Raw genomic sequence first — 8,564 nt, forward strand, 5'->3', positions numbered from 1 at the left:
CCTATATAGAGTAAAAAGCAGAGGTTTCTCTAATTTCTAGAAGAATAGAAATAGAACTCGCCGCTATGAAATCAAAGAAAAACACTCTGTTGCCCCATAAAACCACATTCTGTGAAGCAAGGTCAGCTAAATAAACGGTTGGAGGCATAAAAATCTAAACGTCTCAGAGGGATGATCTGGAAATCATTCTGTTCTCTCTCTCTTTTCCCGGATCCCTCTTCCCCTTCCAACTCTGTTCCCCCTGGCTCTGGGGCAAACCTAACATTTATGGGTCCAAATATCGATAGTCCCTGGGAAGTATGGTGGTAGCTGGTCCCAAACCCATAGAATGTACAACGTCAAGAGTGAACTCTAATGTGAACTCTGGACTGTAGGTGATAACGAGGTGTCAGTGTAGGTCAAGGTGTCAGTGTAGGTTCATCAACTGTAAGAAGTGTACCACCCTGATGAGGGATGTTGATAATAGGGGAAGTTGTGCATGTGTGGAGGCAGAGGGTATAAATGGGAAATCTCTCTACCGTCTGCTTCATTTTGCTATGAACCTAAAGCAGCTCTAAAAAATAAAATCTATTTAAATAAATTGAGGCCAAGGCCCTAGGTCCTGGCCCTGCTGTGAACTGTTGTAGAATGTCAACAGGTTAACACTTGGGGTTCTTCCTCCTAACATCTCCCGCGGAATTGGCTAACCACCTATTTTGGAAAGGCAAGGAACAGAATGCCTCTTAGAATGCTGAGAATAAACGTTTAACAAAGTTATTCTTTTTCAGGGAGTGACTCATGTCTTTCTATTTGGCTGAATGTTCCTTAAGGGCACGGACCACACCTTATACTTAGAATATGCATATTAGACTTACGCATCTCGATGGAATCTGTTCCGTAGGAATTTGCGTTGGTACAAGGTAGCTATTATCTTGGTTAGAGTTGCAGATGTCCAAAAAATCTGTATCCCTTGAATTAAAATAAATAAATGCCTGGGGAGGGAGTCAGAGGAGGACTCGGGGTGCGGCAGACTTGTGCCTGAGGTGGCAGGAATAAGACGGTAGTGTTCCCGCATCACATGCTTCTCAGAGCCGAAAGAGGACGCAGCTGCAGCCACTCCACCTACTGAAAAGATCACCGAACTTGAGGTCAAAGGGCTTAGGTCAAAGATTTTTGCAGAATGGAAACAGACTGTAATCCCATGGAGCTGAGCAGTGTGTCAGGATTTGAAGAAGATGCAGAGCTTAATGGCTTTTGAAGGATCTGATATGAAAGACATGAGGCTGGAAGCTGAAGGAGTTGTAAAGGATGTTCTCTCTGCAGTTAACACCATGTTTGTCTCAAAAACACTGTGCTGTGCAGACGATGTGGCCTATATCATTGTGGAAACAAGAGAAAGGAGTAGATACTGTCTGGAGCTCACTGAAGCAGGGCTCGGGGTGGTAGGTTGTGCTTTCGACCAGGTGGATGATCATTTACAGACTCCCTCCCATGAAACAGTCTGCTCCTTGCTGGATGTGCTCAGCCCTGCCTACCAGGAAGCATTTGGAAATGCACTCCTTCAAAGACTTGAAACTGAAAAGGGATGGACAGTCATGATAAGTTCTTTCCTGTTAGAGGGGCTGTTGGTGGTACCCATGTTGACATAAAGCTTGAAATTCTTGCAGATGGTCATAGTAGAGAATGCATCTTTGATTTTGTGTCTTTATCATTTTTTGCTTCATATTTAGGCTTTTGATTGAGAACTTTATTGACTAACGAATTGTGTTTCTCAGTTTCTGATTCGTTAAGGAAATCCTGAGGCCATTGCTGTGATGCCATCATTAAGACATTCAAATTTCTTCATATAGTATCTCTGGCATTCTGAAAACCTAATCAGTACTTCATTCTCTTATTACAGGACTTTGATGCTGCCAGCACTTTCTTTCACATAGGAAATTCTAGATTTGCATGGTCATATAGGAAATAAACTAACTTCAAACTTTGATTCAGCTTGCTAAATCAGGGGTTTACTGCCAGCTTGGGCTGACTTTGTAGTAATTGTTTTGCTACTAGCCTTACCGGAAACAAATTATCAACTAGTTTCCCCTGCACAAATTTTGAAATTCACTGCTTCATTTAATCTATTTATATTATTAATATGGACTGATAAAAATGAATTAAGTATATATTATGTAGCTAGTGTTACATGAAAAACAGGTACTCAGGGGGCTTCCCGGGTGGCACAGTGGTTAAGAATCCGCCTGCCAATGCACTGGACACGGGTTCGAGCTTTGGGGAAGATTCCACGTGCTACGGAGCAGCTAAGCCCGTACGCCAGAACTACTGAGCCCGCGTGCTGCAACTACTGAGCCTGCGTGCTGCAACTACTGAAGCCTGCGTGCCTAGAGCCCGTGCTCCGCAGCAAGAGAAGCCACCACAATGAGAAGCCCACGCACCGCAACGAAGAGTAGTCCGTGCTCGCCGCAACTAGAGAAAGCCCATGCGCAGCAACGAAGACCCAATGCAGCCAAAAATAAATAAATAAGGAAGAAAAACAGGTACTGAAATAGTACCATATTCCTGTTTGCACCAGCCAGCCAAGTAAGAGGACAAACCGTCAGCAAATGAATGCAACAACTACTTGTTTCCAAGATATTTAAGCACATCAGCAAATACAGGAACAGGCTCCATTCTTTTCCTAACAAAAAGCATCTTCAGTGTGTGTGATTTAAAAGAAAGAAGACTCTGATTTCCTAGAAAACAATATTTTGGCCTGTGTTGATTCTTATTATGAATGTTTGTTTACATAATGTACAGTATATATTCAGAACGTATTTTTGCTTCAGCGTTTCCTTTCTATAATGTAGTACTTTGGTATTCCCACAGCACTCCTCCCCCAACAGACGTACAGCGTTTTGTCTCAGTGCTAAATCTACAATGTCATATGAGTGCATTGTATGGGTTTGAAATCAGAGGATGAATGAAGCGTCCAGAGACTTAATATTTGAAAAAGGGAGACTCTGTATTTTATATTTTATTACAGGTACTAATATTTATAAAAATAAACTATACCATACTGCTACGTGTTTTTAAGTACATGTTGAATAATAAGGATTGGGGAGTTGATTTTTTAATATTAGTCTAAAGCAGCAGCCATAGAAATGTTGAACTAAAATTCTACATCTTGACACACCTTCATAATTTGTCATTTGAAGACTTTTTAAAATCATTATTAAATAATAGGTACTTTTAGGCTCTGAAGATCATGTAGACCAGAGCAAGTTAAAGTTTGGTTTGGGTCACTCTTCATTGTCAGAGTTTATTGGAATGCTTAAATTATGTTTGATAAATGAACATTCATCCTCGGCTTTATTTTCAGATGCTGAAGTGTTTGGGTAGCGAAGTCTAACTTCAGGTTGAACTTTCTCATGCTTAATCTCAGGCTAAATGTAAAGGATATTTGTAAAGTCTGAATAAAATTCTGTTTACTAATTTTGAGATAAATATGAAGAAAAGTGATTGTATGTTTAAAAATTGAAAGTGTTCATTTTGTGATAAATGTTTGATTCCAAGAAAAATAAAATAAATGAATGATACAGACAAAACAATCATAGCAGAGGAAGTTCTAGTAAATTTAAAGGGAAAATAACAAGGAAGAAAGTGAATTGACTCTTCACTGAGCTTAGATATCTATAGACCAATGTACAAAGTACGGGTAATAAACACATAGAATTCAATATAATAGCTTAGGTGTATTGAGACTTAGAGATGCTGCTTGAGTAGAATCTGGGAATACTTAATAAGGGAAGAAAACAGCAGTAGATTATGTTGGTAGAGCTTTTTTTTTTTTTTGCGGTACACAGACCTCTCACTGTTGTGGCCTCTCCCGTTGCGGAGCACAGGCTCTGGACGCGCAGGCTCAGTGGCCATGGCTCACGGGCCCAGCCGCTCTGCGGCATGTGGGATCTTCCCGGACCGGGGCACGAACCTGTGTCCCCTGCATCGGCAGGCGGACTCTCAACCACTGCGCCACCAGGGAAGCCCTGGTAGAGCTTTTTATATTCAAACATCTTTTACATACATTATCATCACATTTCATCTTCAGTAGTTCTCGGAAGAAATCAGGAAGCATTACAATTTGCATTTTAAAGATGAGGAAAGTGAAGATGAGAGGAGGAGGTTTTCAAAGGTCACAGAGCTGGGGAGTGAGTCTGTAATAACCCTGATCTGTTCCCATCTAAGAATCCGGAAGGCACATCCCTGATGGAAGACCATACTTCCCAAGATAAGATCATAGTGTTTGGCATTTGAGTAAGCCTCAGAGGAAAGAAGAGACAAGGATTATTGAGGAGGGGTATGTCAAAGACCTCACTCAGGTAGACATTTCAACTTAGAGATTCTCCCATCTTACAGGCAGGGTGGATGTGCTATCCTAATATTAGTTACATAGTTGGCAGAGATAAAATGAACCAGTACCAAGAGTTATGTATCATCTAGAAGTAGCAGAATGTCTGATAAATTCTTGGTTGTCTTCTTGGCATTTATGTCCTTCATTTATGTTGAGTAAATTGTGATCAGAACTATGGCTGTAATCATGATTGCGACTATCAGTTGAACTTGAAAGTGAAAATGTCCCAGACATCACATTAACTGGGCAGAAATAAACTGCCTCTGGAGACAGGTATTTGCGATTGAAAGATGTTCAAAGAAGAGTCACAAGACCATATTCTAGGAGCTCTCCAAAGTTCTGGGATTGGGGTCATACGGTATAAGTGCAATTAATATATTGGATGGAATGAGTTAGTGAATGACATAGAGTTTTATTTCTTGACAAAATCCTGTTCATCTATAAGCTACTAGTTAAGGAAATGGAGGATATATCTTAGTTGTCTTACCTCTATCATTTTATCATTAAAAGTATCCCTGAGTGATGCATGTTACCAAAACTTTGTGTCATTATTTTAAAAAACAATGTGATACATATTATTTTCAGATTAAGTGATATTAAATATTAGTTGACCTCAGTATAAAGCCTTCTTCAGAGAAACCTTTCATTCCAATTTGTTTTCTCATACGTATCATATTAGAATGCGTTTCCTTAGTTTTATGTCTGTTAATAATATGCAGTTATCCAAGAGCAAAGAAAAATTGATTCCACCAGTGATGGTCCTTGGTTGCAGCTTCGCTTCACATTTCACAGTAATGATGTAAAATTGTATTTAATACTATTTTTTGCCATTGCACACATGGAAGAGGTTTAAATGAAGTGGATTTCAACCAAGTAGCTAAATATTTAACATCACATTTTATCTAATCCAGATATTACTTCTCTGTCTCTACTGTATCAAATGACCACAACTGGGTGGCTTTAAACAACAGAAATCTATTCTCTGACAGATCAGGAAGCCTGAGCCTGAAGTCAGTTTCCTTGAGCTAAAATGAAGGTGTTGGCAGGACCAGACGCCCCTTGCAGGCTCTGGGGAGGGCTCGTTTCTTGCCTCTTCCCACTTCCATGGGCCATCAGGGTTCCCTGGCTTGTGGCTTCATCTCTTTGTTCTGTCTTCATGTTGCCTTCTCTAGGTGTCTTCTCCTCCATGTGCATGTCTTCTAAATATACACGTGATTGCATTTGGGACCAACCTGGATAGCCCAGGACAATCTCCTCTCAACACCCTTGATTTAATCACATCTTTTGCCACGTCCTTAAGGACGTGGACTGTGTCTTGCTCCTGTTGGTTTCTCTTGGGTGGGCCTAGCACAGGGCCTGGCCCACAGTAAATAATAAATGCTATTTTTTTTTATTGAATCGAGTCCATCTATACTGTGGGAGAAACATATGATGGGATCCTTTCTTACTGCTCATATGTTCTATTTTGACTGATTATTTGGGCAATGCTAGACTTGGCCTGGATATTTCCTCTTAATCTGAATACATTTGAAAGGTAGAAGAATATGCCATGCCAAAAGTAGTTATTTAGGACTGAATAGTTTACTCATTTTAATTCTTTTATCCATTGTTGTCTACTCTTCACATGGATTGCCCCAGCTACTTGCAATATAGTGGCTTTTTCCAAAAAAGACACACAGTGTATGTGTGTGCGTGTGTATACGGTGTGTGTACGTGTGGTACGTGTGTTTGTGTGTGAGTAAGAGGCATAGCAAATACATATAGGTTTATAAAATCTTGAATTACATTTCCGTTTCTTTCCAATGTGAAGAAACACCAGGATGGGCAGGCTCTGGTAGCTGAGGTCTATTAATCATGTTAGTCAGGAAGGACGTGACGCTTCCCACGTGAGTTCTTTGAATTGTATTAATTACAGAGTCATTACTACACTCCAGCATGGTGCTTCTGCGCTCTGCTGTCTGTTATCCACAACACAAATTCAAGTGTAGCCCCATCAGATGCTTTCTGAACACCATCTAACTAGACCTGTGACATGGTAGCATGTGGGGAAGTTGATCAATGGGAAGAGTTCGAGGATAAATTACATTTGTCTAAAGAATATTAATATTGTCTACCTGGCTAGAAACATAACTGTGATGGTAGAGATAGAATAAATCAATGATAAAAGTCATCATTGCCTTAATTAGATCTTTTAAAATGAACTCAGTGTGTTTGTTATTTGTTACGTTTGTGAGTAGAATGGAAAAACAGGCTGAGAGGAGAAACAGAGTAAACACAGATTTGGGGCTGATTTCAGTAGACTGACTTTCTTTTGTAAGTGTTTTAAATGTACGGAAACATTAATCAATTATGGCCAAACATCTTGATAAATTTCACAAACAGAAAATACCCATCCAATTGGCAACCATATCAAGAAACTGAACATAACCGCATCCCAGAGTCCCACCCTCAGCCCCTGTCTAGCCACTAATCCCACCCACCATATACACTATCTTGACTTCTAACCTCATAAATTTATCTTGAGGCTGGCATTATTCTGGGGGTGGATAACTGCAGGTAAAACAAAAGTAGAAAATAAGTATTCAGAGAGCTTAGGATTTACTATCCCCTAAAGAGCAAAAATAATTTGTGAATTGTGAGTTGGCTTTGGTTTTGATAAAGTGGGAAGACTAGAAGGAATTGGTCGAGAAGAAGAGAGGTCTATGTAAGGGCAGCATAAAATGATTATCTTTAGAGGACGGATTTAAAAGTTTATATTTTGGTTGGTTTGAAGGTCACTTCATAAGTACGTATGTGAACCTCTTGATAAGCCATAAATATTTCAAATGTGAAGGTGGCTAGAAACTGTTCATGGTGGGTCTTCCAAAAGTTGGATGGTGCAGATATTTTCTTTGAATAACAGAGAAGTATGTTAAATAAGTCCAGGGAGAAAATGTTTAGGGGAAGAGTGACCAAGTATTTTATTTGAATGCCAATAGTAGTTGACCTACGGAGGTGGATAGCATCTATTCTCAAAGCATCTGAGCAGAGTGAGCCCTGGGACCCTGGGTGGGCAGTGTGAGGTGAGCCCGTGGGGACGTAACACAGGAGAGAGAGAAGTTTCAGAGAGAGGAAAGTGAATCATGCAACTCTGCATCTCGGAATTAGAGGTTTAATTATTTTGAGAAGTAAGCAGTGATAAATAGTAAAAAGTTCAGATAGGAGAGATTCAAAAATTCCTTGCCAGATAGTCTCTATGGAAATGGAGTGGTAGGAGTGAGGTGTATACACTCATAGCACATGTATGGGAACCACCTGAATGACTAAGAAGCATAAAGTTATATGAAGCAACTTAAGTGGGTGCAATGTTGCGTGTGTCTGTGTCCTTTTCTTATTCACATACTGATATCCCATTGTTCCTTTTCCTTTAGAGAATATATTCAGTACAACGTGATGCTTTGATATACATATACACTGTGGAATCATTACCAAGATCAAGATAATTAACACATCTCTCACCCCATATAACCGCTTTTTTTTCACGATGAGAATAGTTAAGGCCTACTCTCCGCAACTTTCAAGTATTCAATACCCTATTATTAACCACAGTCGCCATGCTGTACATTAGATCCTCAGAACTTACACATCTTATAACTGAAAATTTTTGCATACATCACCCGATACTCATGACTTTTAAAGATTAGCAGCAATATAATTATACAATTAAATAGCAACACCTAGATGATTTTTGGTAACTAAATGCTCATTTGAAGCATGCTTACATTTATCTTTATAGAGTTTATTTAATATGTGTTATACAAGGGCAGCGTCAGTCAACGCAGTTCTTAAAAGTACCATACGCAGCTCATTGAAACCACCCTGTGGTACAGAAGAAATATCTCTAAGATGGTTTCGCAAAAGACTCAGGGTTGTCTGATGACTCTGCTTCTTGGGCCTCAGCATCTGGGTAATAAACTTGTTCAGACCTCTCCTCTCCTTAACTCCAGCGGGTGTTTTATTCCTCAGCACCAGGGAAGAAAATTAGTGGGGAGAAATACAAGTAGCATGGTGCACGCCGCTCACCACAGAAAGCCTGCAGAGTCCACAATCAATAATACGCCAGTCTGTTTTTAACTGATGGTGTTAAAAGCTCTGCAAATGCATATGGCTTTTCCTGGCTGCTGTCTGAGCTACATGGGATAGCGGCAGTTGGATA

The 8,564-nt window shown here is 39.9% G+C and overlaps 1 pseudogene; it reads left to right on the plus strand.

Annotated features, from left to right (window-relative positions):
• The first annotated feature begins 1,159 nt into the window (after positions 1-1,159).
• Positions 1,160-1,578, plus strand: LOC136137237 (GSK3B-interacting protein pseudogene; annotated as a pseudogene).
• Positions 1,579-8,564: the final 6,986 nt, after the last annotated feature.

This window comes from Phocoena phocoena, chromosome 17 (assembly GCF_963924675.1).
Source record: "Phocoena phocoena chromosome 17, mPhoPho1.1, whole genome shotgun sequence".
Classification (NCBI taxonomy): domain Eukaryota; kingdom Metazoa; phylum Chordata; class Mammalia; order Artiodactyla; family Phocoenidae; genus Phocoena; species Phocoena phocoena.